A 15,276-nucleotide genomic window follows, 5' to 3' on the forward strand; every position below is an offset into this window, starting at 1 on the left:
CAAACTCACCTAAATTTAAACCGCCTTTGGGGCTATAAATCATTTGGAAAATATGCTGCAAATTTCAAATATAGGTAAGAGTAATTATGACGCGAAAAACTTGTTTTGGCCTTTATTGGGTTGGCCGACTTGGATGACCTGCCCACACGATGCCGAATATGCCTTCAAACTGATCCCCACTATTTTTGTAACCCCTTGCGTCGCGTTATATAACATCGTGTGACAGGGACAACATGACATTATTGATAGGTTTAATGTATTGTCCTTATCACAAAATCTTATACAACATTTTATAACAGCCAGTGTGGGACCACCATAACAGAATGGTCGGTATACCGGTATACGGTATAGGTTTAATTTATATTTTCTTATTTAGCAGAACCAGGAGCATGCGGTCCAGGGTTAAATCCTGGTAAGGACATTTATTTGTGTGCTTATCACAAACATTTGTTGCTGTGCTATGGATGTTTTCTATGTATATACGTATTTATATATTATATTTATAGTCGTGTTGACCAACAACACAAGCCTTATTGAATTTATTGTGGTACAAAATATTTTTTATTTTTTTTAGTAATATCATAATGATTATTACTGTATTTAAGAAAAGAGGGAATGAAACAAGTCTAATAAAGGTTTCAGCTTTTATTACAGACGAGAAAATGTAGATTCCTACATATGTTTAAGAACTACGGTACATACAACTAAAAAATGCAAGAAAGCCGGTTTACTGCGACTGTTAAAGTAATGTACCTATGCTGTAAACTTGGAAAGTGTCGCATTCTAAATTGAGCTCTTCATGTAAACATTTTAATGAGCTTAATCTCTATTATTAATTTTCTCATTACAAACTAATTGGCTGAAAAGCGGGATATTTTCATCGATACCTAAATTAAGCGTTTCCCACCCCTAGCGTCTCGATATGGTTCGGTTGGTCCGCCGGCTGCAGTCCACTCGCGAATGTTCGCGCCGCGTCGCGTATGACGAATGACAATTCGAAAATCGAATAGCGAAAAAAAAGTGCAACTGCCAGTGATTATTTTCAAACACCTTAAATCGATAAAGTATGTGTTTTTTAACTACTCATTTAAGTGTATTTTTTATTTTTATTTAATTAGGTATTTGCGTGAGTAGAGCGCAAAAAATGTTTTATTATAAGCAAACAATTTAATTATACATAAATCTATGAGGATTTCAAACTCTAAATATTTTTAAAGAGGATAATTACCAATTGAAATTTTACAGGAAAATATAGCGTAGTTTTTTTTAAATTACGCAACACATATTCGCCGCTTCTGTTATGAAAAAAAACTTTGATTTTTTTATTTTTTAAAGATTTAAAAGCGAATGTTTTAAGGCTTTAAAGGTTTTTCGCAAGGTTTTTGAGGTTAAACGTGTCCCACATGTACCTGTATTGATTATGCGCGGGACTGCCGCGAAGATGCGCCAAGTTAGGAAGGTCAGGATCTCTGGTTAACTCCTGTCACGTTACCGGCACGTGAAATAAATTTTAAATTAAATTTTTTAAACGGATTTTTTTTTACTTTTCTGCCACGTAGATATTCTTTGGTATAGGTACCATTCTTCTCTCTTACACTTAGTATGCTATAAGTAAATTAGGTAATAAAATGTTTTACGACAAATGTAAACGGTGATAAAGCTCCGTTGAAATTAAATGGCTAGAATATAAATGCAATGGTATTTTTATGTAAATAAATTTATGAAACCTGACCAGAAAGAAACGGTACCAGTAGTCAAGTGGGATAACTTGGGACAGACGGGCTATTAACTAGACAGAGGAAAATATTCCTCACTTATATTGAACGTGTAACAAATCACGGCAAATTTTCAACTCTCTTTTGACATCAGGTATTTATTTACAATAACAATATAAATAATGTACGGCAGAAGCATTGTACGGCATTTCCTCGTTGAATCGCAATACTGATACGTTGTGCGAGGAAGCTTATGTTGAACTAGATAAGAACATATCCAAAAAACAATGTATATAGTTACCCCATTGTCCTCAGTTGTCCCACTTATATTGCAAACATTGTGTTTAAGGATTTATTATTGCGTAGTAGGCATAGGGTAGTGGCACCAAAATATGACCGGCCCCCAAAAGATGATTATTTGGCCTTAAAATCGATATAATTAAATCGTGAATTATTTTCCACACCTGAGGGTATTTTTTTCTAACGCGGCAATACTTTGCCGAGGCTGATATTTAAACTCCCAGACAATTGTGCTGTGCGTGTGGCTGAGAGCGGTCGTCAAATGCGCGGTCCACACTAAAATCACCATTTGTATGCAGATCTTAATAGGATTAGCGCATCAAAGTATAAACTTACACTTGCGTATAAAATTGAATAATGCATTTACTTACATGATCTTACACAGAAAAGATAATTGACTAATTCCTCTAACGTTTTCGTATATTGCATATTTTATCGTATTTTATTAAAACATTTGCAGTTCAAGTTGTGGTTCCAATATTGTATGCTTAAGCCAATAGATGAACGGCGGTCAACTTTTGGGCAAGGGCTTGTTTTTTAAATGCTTCTATAAAATCTAATAGAAAAGGCAGACGCATAATTTATGTTTTAAATTGATAACTGGCTAGGCCTTAATATTTTGACCAAAAGATGAACAAAGTTTTTTTTTTTATATGATCCAGTTATTGCAAGGTTTATTTTAATATGGGTTGTTAAACTAATAATCTTATCCCTAAAAGATGAACTCAATTCCAATACATGAATTTCGCATTAATTTTGATAAATCATTTCTCCAATACCGTGTCCAAAACTTGAGCCAAGTAATTTGTTCGTTCATGTTTTGTGTAGCATTTTCAATACTGAACAAGTTTAATTGCAAAAATAGTGAATTTTATATCTTTAATGGGTAGCTTATATTATATAATAATAAATAATAAAAAGCTTTATTTGTCCATGCAAAAAAAATCTAATAATTGCAATAATAATTCTATAGTGCGTTAACATACGATTTAACTTGAATAATATAAATTAATACTTATTGAATATTTATGCACTGGAATTGTGCTGTGCGTGTGGCTGAGAGCGGTCGTCAAATGCGCGGTCCACACTAAAATCACCATTTGTATGCAGATCTTAATAGGATTAGCGCATCAAAGTATAAACTTACACTTGCGTATAAAATTGAATAATGCATTTACTTACATGATCTTACACAGAAAAGATAATTGACTAATTCCTCTAACGTTTTCGTATATTGCATATTTTATCGTATTTTATTAAAACATTTGCAGTTCAAGTTGTGGTTCCAATATTGTATGCTTAAGCCAATAGATGAACGGCGGTCAACTTTTGGGCAAGGGCTTGTTTTTTAAATGCTTCTATAAAATCTAATAGAAAAGGCAGACGCATAATTTATGTTTTAAATTGATAACTGGCTAGGCCTTAATATTTTGACCAAAAGATGAACAAAGTTTTTTTTTTTTATATGATCCAGTTATTGCAAGGTTTATTTTAATATGGGTTGTTAAACTAATAATCTTATCCCTAAAAGATGAACTCAATTCCAATACATGAATTTCGCATTAATTTTGATAAATCATTTCTCCAATACCGTGTCCAAAACTTGAGCCAAGTAATTTGTTCGTTCATGTTTTGTGTAGCATTTTCAATACTGAACAAGTTTAATTGCAAAAATAGTGAATTTTATATCTTTAATGGGTAGCTTATATTATATAATAATAAATAATAAAAAGCTTTATTTGTCCATGCAAAAAAAATCTAATAATTGCAATAATAATTCTATAGTGCGTTAACATACGATTTAACTTGAATAATATAAATTAATACTTATTGAATATTTATGCACTGGTAAATTGAACATAATTGGAATATAATTTAATTATAATTAATTTCTTTTCAATTATTCGTATTTAGATTGTTAGAATTTAGATATTTATAAATTTTAATTTAATTTTTGGATGGACCCCCATCGGGTAAAAGCTTATACATATATATATATATATATATATATATATATATATATATATATATATATATATATATATTATTTTATTTTATTTTATACTACGTCGGTAGTAAAAGCTTATATTAAATTATTTACAAATACAAATTTAAAAAGTGTAGAAACTCGTTTTAATTTATTTGAGGGTCATATTTTCTTCTTGGAGCAAAATTCCACCTAGGGCATTTTTTTCTAAGGAGAAAAGTTGCTAATTTCGAAAATTTAAAATATAGTGAAAAAATATTAATTGAGCTCGGATGAGCAAGAGCCTATGGTAAGTGGCTAAATATCCATCACGTATGAGACCTTTTTTCCTGTGGCACAAATAATTCCAATAAATCCTCTCTCTGGCGCAAATAATTTATAACTGAGATTTTATAGACCATTTTTACGCTACCGATTATAATTGCTCAATTGTCAGAATTTAACAAAAGGGGCAAAGTTATACAATCTATCTATACTAGTTCATCTATTGGCATCATGTCGTTCAATATTAGGGTACTAGATTTTGATTTTATACTGGTTCATCTTTTGGGGTCAAAACGTTCAGAGATAGGGCACCGTGTTCATCTTCTGGTCATTTTGCCCTATTTCATCAATTTCATCATATAATATTTTTTATAAAAATACTGGATTACAATATGAGCATTTGGGATACTAAATTCTAATCTAGATTATATGCTGAATCATTTTAAAAAAGCAAAGTTGTTAAAAATAAGTTACAACATATGTAAAAAAAAATCTAAAGTTGGGGTATTTAACTTTAACTGGTCATCTTTTGGTGATTTCATCCTAGTTCGTTTTTTTAGCATTAGAAAGAAGGTTTTTGATTTAAAAAAAAAAACACTTGAAAAATAGTTCGGGGCAAATATGTAAGTAACATTTATAAATCATATATGGTTACTTATTTTAATTTTTTGGCTTTCATAAGTAATATAAACTAATTATTAAAAAGCGTTTTTCAACAATTTCTATAAAAAGACACGTCAAGATTGTATTCCTTTAATGCTAAATAACGAACTGTGGTTAGTTTTATACAGATAACAAATTCACGTCGCATACTTATGCAATTCCTTGTTGATTGCAGTAATTCCATGCAATTTTAGAGTGAATAATACTTTTAAACATTATGTTTATATTGCACGATAAAAATAAAAGGTACAAAAGGTATAGCTACCTAATAATTGCTAACTTTGTAATGAATAGATTAAAACTCATTATACGAGTATAAGTAAATAATATTTCGGAAAATTAATAACAATTAAATAAGCTTTCATTTAATTACTTATCGTACCTTCCCATCATTTTAACGACAACTTTAATGATCTTCTATAAGCAAAATCTTGTCAATATAAATTAAAAGCCCATTAGCTGAAATACACTGAAAAACTCCGGAGAGTGTGGGTACATAAATGAGATACTTAAAAAAATCGATAAATCGCAATTGTGATATCGATATTACACATGGCAATCTCTAATTCTGTGTTTGTGTCAGAATTATGTACCTACTCATAAGTAGTCCCTTGTTCCTTATTATTATCTAAAGGTAATCCTTGAAATCCTTTTAAACGAAGTGATTTATAGTAAACACCCCTATAATGGAACAGGCACCCGTAATGGGATGGTGTGGATAAATCCTGTAAAACAAAGTATTTACCATCAGTTTTTAATCGCTAGCAACATTTTACGATTAACAAGAGCCAAAGAGTTGCTTAAGTTTAATTTTTCATTGATATTTGTTAGTTTTAAAATGAATGGCGCCATACATCCACATACATCCCAGGACTGGAGCAAAAAAACACAGTTTTAATTGGTTACCTAATAATATTGAAAGCAATTGTAGTAGCTTTCATTAAATACATAGAAAACGTAAAGGACGAATTGGACATTCGACTTTTAAAGCGTAAAGCGGTAGAAATTTTACAGGTGTCGGTGAAATATCAAAAATTCTCAAATTTTTTTCTTATGTCCCGTGACTGGTGCCATATGTACAGTAAGCTGCAGGGTTTAGTGACCTTCCCCCTCCTGCATAGAAAATTTGCAGGAGGGTTCACTTAACTCTGCAGATTACTGTACATAATAAAATGACACAGCATCTAAAAATAGCAGACATGGCCTTATCCTTGGAACCCTTTAACTACAGTTAATGAGCAAATGCAATCAATTTGTTTTGTGACCTGAGGATCAATCTCGTTACAGGTCCACGTGTAATTCCCATAGACGTTTTACATTGAAACAAGTATGTTAGTGTGGATCAAATCTTGGAAGCTACGTTTAACCAACTTCCCGACTTCCGATTGAGCTGTAATTTTGCACACATATGTAAATCGGATGACAATGCAATATTATGATGACATGGAACTGATCTGATGATGGAGACTGAATGTGGGGTTTATCTGTGATAAAACGACGCAAATTAATTGTGTTTGGGGTTGTTCAAATGGTCTCGATGAGTATTATTTTCCCGTGGAAAGAAAGTACTTTAAAGTAGTAAATGATTTTTTGCCAAAAACTTATTAGAACGTTGTATTATGATATGAAACATATGTGTTGTAGAGCTCTAGAAATGTGTGCAAGATGGGCTGAAAGTTTATAACACCACTAGCTTCTTCCCGCGATTTTGAATGCTTGATGATGATGATTGATATAAACTACCCTAATGTATCTCAAACGAATCTGTGTATCAAATGTCATTACAATCGGTTCAGTTGTTTAAGTGTGATGAGGTAACAGACAGACATAATTATGTTCGCATTTATAATATTAGTAGGAAGCGGGTTCATATATAGATATAATATGAAACAGTCTAGACACTTTTGAAATCAATATTTGAATTATTAATGTCACCTTGTCTTCCACAGTCTTTAAAAAGTATCAATAAACTTTGATAAATCAAGTGGTTTTTAAAATTCTTCAAATAAACTTTCAAATAGTAACCAATCGTTTCCCCAAGAAACGGTGCCATTTGCCGGTGTTGCCCGTGCTCTTGGCGTAATCAAATGACACCTCAGGGCTTAGCAGGTAAGCCGGCAATTCGTGCCCCGATTCGGAAATCGGATCGGCTTATCGTAAAAATACTGTAAGCCTCAGAAATGATAGGAAGGAATACTGCAGATTGGCAATACTTAAGGGGATATAGTCCGTGTCAACCACGACGACGCGCAGATTTATCAAATCTAACTTTTGATAACATGGCTATACGAGTTAGGGCACGCGTCTTCGTGAATGACACGATTAATAGTGGATGAGTGGATGACCGCTTCTCCGTAGAAACGTAAGTCCCCATTTTCTTTCATAATGATATTTTGAATTATATCTTAACACAATTTATTGAAATGAAATGTTTTTTATTTGTCAGAATATGGTACATTGAATTGATCTTAAATTAGTATTATTGCAAGTGCTTTCATAATAGTGCTTTGTTAATAGATAGTTAACGATACCCAAGTCTGCGTTCATAGTTTCTGACCTGAATACAACTTATATAGTGTAATATTTGGCTATTTCGAGACCTTCGTATTTGTGTTATTTAGCATTATATATGTGGAAGCTTGTAATTTGCATCTAGTAGATAAGTTTATTAACCTATGTATTTTAGGCAGTAAGCATCCCAAATAAAATAAAATAAAATATTCTACCGTGAAGGCGGTGTACAAATATTTTTATTTTTATTTAGAACCAGTGTACAAAGTATCATAACAACCGGTGTAGCGGTTTCGAAGAAATTAACAAATTACTATTTTTGACTTTGGAGCAGCCTGAATGTGTTAGTAGCTCCTAAGTTAATATCCTCAAAGAATAGTATGGAACCTTTTTGATTATCTTTTCTATTTATGACACTAATAAACTTCTGACTTTTGAAAAATGTCATCATTATCAAATATTTCGAACAAATTGTCAAAAATACTGCCAAAGATTAAGTGTTTCTTTTTGTTGTCGATTATTGCAAATGACTTTTTTCGAAAAAAATATTTTTTATCTTTTGTTCTAATTTAAACAAATATTAACGTCAGAGCATTCCTGAGAAGTAACCCCACGTGGGATTTCAGGGTTTCATTTTCATTTACATTTTCATAAATATACATAAATCATAAAAGGTTAAACACAAAACTGTTTTGTGTTTGGCTTGTGCGCAAATCACGTGAGGTTTTTTCCGCTACTACTACTGTCTACAGGAAAGACGTGAACATGTGGACGTGTTTGACCTTAAAAGCGATTTAATACATTATCCCCACAACGTAAAAAAATCATAAGGCCTATGACGTAGTTAGGAAAACCACAAAAAGTGTAGATAACATATTAGTTATTTAAAATAATTACAATGAATAGGTCAATGCTGTTACGACGATGTTTTCAGACTGCCGTGGTTACATATGTATATTTCAAATTATTCTATTTACTGTGACTTGGTTCTAAACCCAAATACAAAATTATGTAAGAAAACTAAACCATAAATAAAAGATTTGTGTAATGCGGAACAGAATACGTCACATCATCCTTTATTCTGCCATTCAAAATATCACCATAGTACACTCCTATTTACATTATTACTATTATTATAGCCTTTGCTGGATACTAAACTGCACATCATTGTTTATTAGTTTTATCATTTTTTCTTGATTTAGTGTCCAGCGTGTCTTGTGACACATAGGGCTCTTCCAGCTTCTTCCATTTCTCTCTGTCGTTTGCTATTCTGGGCCATAGCGAACACGTCCTATTTATATTATGAAATAGTAAACCTTTTGATCCCAATCAAAAGGTTTAGGTACTATTTCATAATGTTACATAAGGCCATGACTTTGATCCACACACCTCACCAGCGATAGGCGTAACCTATTATAATGAAACAGATGACTCATATGTTACGCTTAGCTAAGCCCTTTTAATATACATAATGAATAGGAAATTAATGTTGGACCGAAGTTTCAGTATTGGTTTCGGCATAAAACTCATGTTTCGGCCGAAAGTTCGGTTTTGGCCGAAACTCGAGCAAAACCGAACTAAAAAACGGCTGCGGTCGTAAGTGCGGCTAAGTCTGCAAAAATTACCAGCTATTTTGATAGCCCAGACGGTGCACGGGTTATTTTAGACGTCACACTTCTATGAAATTATGACGTTTACTTGACACTTGTACCGTCTGGGCTGTCAAAATAGCTGCCAACACTGACCTATCACACATAGACAGTTAGTCTTCATAAGGCTAATCTGCCAAAAGTGAAGCCGAAACTCGATCGATGTGTGCGTGCGACGCTCGTGTCTTACGCTCAGCGACACACACATATATACAAAAATGGGTTGCCAGAGTTCATTTATTCCCCTTAAAGTAGATGGATTTTAACCCCATCCTTGAAATGAATGAAATGAATTTATTTTACAAATGTGCACAGATAATAGCTGGTAGAATTGACTTTGGAATAATGATTTTAAATGATAAATATTTAATGACGATCATTTGGATTTGATTTGGTTTGATTTTATTTGACTAATATTTTCTTCGGGTTGGTGTGGTGAAAAGTTTTGTGTTTCACTTGGGGCAAAATTTGTTTAACTCTCGTAACTTGAAACCCTCGCAACGCTCAAGATTCCATTTTTCGACATTTTGGATCTTTATTTAGATCGAGTAGCAATATTAGCACGAGCGGTTAAACAACAACTTTTCCACTTGTAAAACAAATAACTATTTATCGTCAGTACTCGTAATTGTACCTGCAGGCCTAGCCAAGGTGGCAATCGCTATTGCTTCGAACAACGAAACGCTTTGTGTCTCTCTATCAGTCTTCCATATAAGTGCGACAGTGACAGTTGCGTTTCGTTTTTACAGAGCTTAACTGTAACACCTGTGTTCCACAAATAAAATTTACTTTACTTGCTCATCAAAATGGCGAGAGCATATTCGACTATGTTTAGTCGGTTTCCATATTGCATCGTTCCTATTTAATCTAATTTTTTCCGTCCACCTCGCAGACAGAAGCGGATCAGTCGGAAATCTAAAACGAATATCACACAAAATAAAAATATGAATTTAAACTGTAATTTTATAAAAGACAAAACATAATTTGAAATAAAAGAATGAAAAACTAAAAAAGAATATTTTCTACAGTCATACAAGGAACTTAAAGTAAGCATATTAATTTTATCAATGTAATCGTCATGCCTCATTTGGAGGAAAAAAGATTCATATCACCTGGCAACATTTATAAGTAATGGCGGCTGACGAAAATTTGGATTTTTGTATTTACAATTACGTAAAAATATCACATTAAACTGGATACTTACGCGTGAAATGTTATATCAGGCGGTTTGTTTTTATTCACTGATGTGTTGTGACACCAATTCACCGCACAAACAACCATCTTTCTTGTATTTTTTAATTTATAACCGGGAGGTGTACACAAACCAACTCGACCTTGAGTACTGCGAGGGCCGTTCGGATACGATGACACGAGGGCGACATAATGTCGTACTCGAAATGGCTTCACTAGGGATGTACAGACTAGGCATCTAGGCTAGTTATAAATCTATGGCTGCCAACTTATCTGGGTCTGACTCTATTATGGGGTTCTTCAAGGAGTGTACAGGTTTTAAAGGGTCGGCAGCACGCATGTAATATCTCTGGTGTTGCAGGCGTTCATAGGCTACAGTGACTGCTTACCAGCAGGCCGGCTGTATACTTGTTTGCCACTGACGTGGTATAAAAAAAGTTATAGATCAAATTGGCATCCATGTCATAAGTTATCCAAACAGTCAAATACCGCACCTGCTGTCATAGGGCGTTCTTATCATTCATTCCATTCGGAACGCCTCTCCTATTCCATTCTGTTATCTGGGTCACAGATCGATCGATGGCGCTATCCATTTCTATTGTTGGAATAACATTTATCGAGGTAGGGACAGACTTAGCCAACACTGCGTATACTTGATAAGCAGTTTTTTTTATAACACTACTACACTACTATAATACTACAAATATTGATAACTAACATATTGACGCGTATAAAAATACTTGTTACGTAAAATACACTGTTAACAATCAAAACTATCATTTAATAAACTAACAATCTTTTATTTTGTTGAGTGACAGTAAGATGCATCTGCAACACCTACTGACATGACATAAATTTATTTAATTCCGCTACCTAAAGGTTGTCTGGAAGAGATCGCTTTTAGCGATAAGACCGCCTGTTGTTTACCTCTTCTTTATGTGTTGTGTTATTTGTATTGTTTCTGTATTGAGGTGTGCAATAAAGAGTATTTGTATTGTATTGTAAGATGAAAGTTAGACGTGTCTGTACTGATTGTCCAGTAGGGCTAAGATGTTCTTTATCATTTGTCACCATGCCTGTCACGTTCTAACAAGTATGTAAGCGCGAAGGTGACGGGCATAGTGACAAGCGATAAAAATGGAACCATGCTGCCACTGCAGTATCGATATCAGTTAACGAAAGAGGTTGACAAATGATTAATTATTACGAAAATACTATTTGGAATCATAATCATAGAGTAGCGTGACTTCTTGCTCTTGAGTCATGCCTATATACATATATACATACTTGAGTCATGCCTACATACTTGAGTCATGCCTCTATACCTATATGCCTATATACATATTTTACTCTTTCATGCGGGCCCTGTTGATAAACAACAGAATCTGAGTAGAATACCACTATAAACATAAACGCCAAATTCTTGTGAAAATATAACGATATACATAGTGACATTTTAAGAATGGCTCACATTAGACCGGGCCGGGCCCGGGACGTAGCTTCCGGAGCTGACTTTTCTATGACAGATAATTACGTGATGCTTTCCATCTTGGAGGATTTAACAACTGGAGCCGCCTTTAAGAGCTTACCGCTCTGTCGAAAATCTCGGCTAATGGTCATATGTATTGTATGGACTGACGTTTATCTGACATTGACATGGCTATTTGTAACGTTACGTACAAATGGCCATACATTTGACGTGCCCCTTCCTCGCAAAAATCGGTAGACTGTTTTGTATAGAAAATTACAGACAAGGCGTCTCCAGTTGTTAAATCCTCCAAGCTTTCCATAGAAAACGAAGCGCCGTAAGCTCCTTTTAATGTATTCATAACAAAGTAGTTAAATTTATTAAGTCCCTTTTGTTTTTTTTTTTATATTTGTCTTGGAAGGTAACAACGATCTTACGATCTAGAGAGAAGTGACTCAAGGGAAGAATGGTCGGTAACCATTGGGAATTTAAGCCCATCTGTGGCCCGACCGGTTTGATAAAGGGTGACAAGAAATCCGAAACAAATAAATAAAATAAGTGTCCATGTGTTACATGAAAAAAAATATTCATTCATTAATTCATTATAGAACAATTTAACTCTGATTGACCGCAGCCCCACAGTAAGCTCAATAAGGCTTGTGCTATGGGTACTAGATGGCGATAAATATATAAATATACATAGAAAACATCCATAACTCGGGAACAAATATCCTCTTAAGGCCCAGCCATAGAAATGAAAAATCCAAAATTTGCCACTGGAATTTGAACCTATAGTGCACGGAATACAGTAGATTTTATTTTGTTTGAAAATTGCACGAAACAAAACAAATGCAACTCTGTCCTAATTGAATATGATTTAAATTTCATCGAACTGAATAAGTCCTATAGGTAGGACCTTGGGCCTTACGAGGATATTTGTGATTAACACACAAATAAATTTCCTTACCAGGATTCGAACCCGGAGCCTCCTGCTTCGTAAGTAGGGTCACAAGGAGGCTGTTAAACTAAATAACAAGCGCTTCCGAGATTGCTACAAAAATAATATTGAATTAAATTGTTATGTCGACCAGTCTGGCCTAGAGGGTAGTGACCCTGCCTATGAAGCCGATGGTCCCGGGTTCAAAATTTTCCGGGCATTTATTCGTGTGATGATCACGGATATTTGTTCCTGTTTCTGATTCCCTGGAGTTTGGGAAGGGTGCTGGTGTGGGACGCAACCTGTGTAGACACACTAGCCCCTTCCCACCTCACCGGAACCAGTAACAGTGTGGGTGCCGCGGCTAAAGGGGCCGAAAAGCTTAAAATACAAAAGTACAGGGGTCTCGGCCCCGAATACATTTTTATGCCATTTGGGGTCGAGACGCTTGGCCCGTGGGGTCCTAATGCTCTACAACTTTTTAAAGAACTATCTAAAAGGCTGGTCGACTTCACAGGTGACCGAAGAGCTGGCAGCTTTCTCGCACAACGTATTAGCATCGCTATACAGCGGGGAAATGCTGCCAGCATCCTCGGCACCATGCCAAAGGGGCCAAATTTTTTAGACATATTTTAATTTTATATAGTATTAGTTTTTAGTTTTAATTTAGTTTTATTTAATAGATAAGTTAGTTTATTTTTATAATGCCCAATTAAATGTACCTATTTAAGTATTTATAAATATATATCGTCAGGTGAAAAGCAAAACTCACTAAATACCACCACGAGTTCATAACCATAATGAACCATATTGCTACTAATGTAAGTAATATAAGGTTGATTTTTGTTTAATAATTTTTTAGTAATTAGTCTGTTATGCTTGTCACCTGACGATGTATTAGTATATATCGTTGTCTAAGTACCCACAACACAAGCCGCATTCAGTTTACTGTGGGACTTGGTCAATTTGTGTAATAATATATCCTATAATTTTTTACAAAGGATTTTGTATCAAGTTTTCCGCCTAGATTGATTCACGTCATGTAAACGTATAAATATTTCCTTGATTGTCGAATTGAGCTCCAGTTTTCATAGTCTTATCCGAATCCGACATTATTCTCAATACTTCTCCCCTGTTGCATGGCCCCATAGAACATTAAATCTCGCCTTCCCCCCTTCACCCCTCTAGGTTAGGGGGCTCGCGGCCTTGACACCGTTCCTGTTCTGAGTTCTAAGGGGAGAGGGTGTTAATGTGCTCGCTTGCGAGTTATTCGCCTCGTTGAGGGACCAGTGTATAGTGATATGCGATAGGGTAGATTATGTAGAGTAGATAATTCAATTTAAAAAAACTTAAAAAAAAACGGACAAGTGCGAGTCGGACTCGCGCACGAAGTGTTCCTTGCCATTATTTATAAAAACGGCAAAAAAATTATGTTTGTTGTTTGAGATCCCCTCTTAAATATTTCTTTTATTCTGTTTTTAGTATTTGTTATAGCGGCAACAGAAATACATCATCTGTGAAAATTTCAACTGTCTAGCTGTCACGGTTCATGAGATACAGCCTGGTGACAGACGGACGGACGGGCGGACAGCGAAGTCTCAGTAATAGGGTCCCGTTTGACCCTTTGGGTACGGAACCCTAAAAAGATGAAATGTAAGAAATGAAAACGTATGGTTTTTTAAAGATTACACTAATTTTATTACTGCGAAAGATTAGTTTTACCACTTTTACCTCACTCAAAATGCTATCTCTATGTAGCAATATGCAAGTTGCTAACCATTCCCAACAATTCCGAACTTTTCTGGAAACTTTCATGTTTCACGAGAAAATTCTTATGCAAGTTTCCACTTAGAAAGTTCCCGTTCAGATTATTACTTTTATTACACGTTGTTAACTGTTGACTCGCTCTCACAACACATGTCGAAAACGGGTTTAATAAGAACCTCAAATCATCCGCGGTTTTTATCGACCTGACTGCCGCATATGATACAGTCTGGCGCCAGGGATTGCTATATAAACTGTTGAAAATAATCCCATGCATAAAAATCTACAGGTTTATTGAAAACACTCTTACTAATAGGCCGATACAGGTTTTCCTGGGTGACGAAACCAGCAGCGTCAGAACACTAAACAACGGGCTGCCGCAGGGCTCTGTCCTAGCCCCTCTCCTGTTTAATATCTACGTGCATGACCTTCCCAATACTGTGTCACGTAAATTCGGATATGCCGACGACCTGGCTCTGATCACTCAACACCACAAAATGGATTCCACCGAACCAATTCTACAAAGAGACCTGGAAGCCCTTGATGACTTTTTCACCCGGTGGCGCCTCTGCCCTAACCCAAGCAAGACGGAAGTCTGCTGCTTCCATCTTAACAATAAGCTTGCAGAAAGAACCCTGACCGTCAAGTTTAAAGGCACAATACTTAAACATAATCCGCACCCCAAGTACCTTGGAGTTACTCTAGACAGAAGTCTTACTTACAAGTGTCACCTACAAAAAGTATCAGCTAAACTGCAGACCAGGAATAGTCTAGTGCAAAAATTAACAGGGACAACTTGGAGAGCCTCTGCCTCGTGTCTCCGAACC

At 34.9% G+C, this 15,276-nt stretch overlaps 1 protein-coding gene across 2 annotated transcripts in view; it reads left to right on the forward strand.

Moving 5' to 3' along the window:
- The first annotated feature begins 910 nt into the window (after nt 1–910).
- LOC133530206 (sodium-dependent neutral amino acid transporter B(0)AT3) overlaps nt 911–15,276 on the forward strand; it is a 46,912-nt gene continuing 32,546 nt past the window's right edge. For both annotated transcript variants that reach the window (XM_061868067.1, XM_061868066.1), the window contains exon 1: nt 911–1,064. The gene's annotated coding sequence lies outside the window, so the exon portion shown is untranslated. The remainder of the gene's footprint in view (nt 1,065–15,276) is intronic.

This window comes from Cydia pomonella, chromosome 22 (assembly GCF_033807575.1).
Source record: "Cydia pomonella isolate Wapato2018A chromosome 22, ilCydPomo1, whole genome shotgun sequence".
NCBI lineage: Eukaryota > Metazoa > Arthropoda > Insecta > Lepidoptera > Tortricidae > Cydia > Cydia pomonella.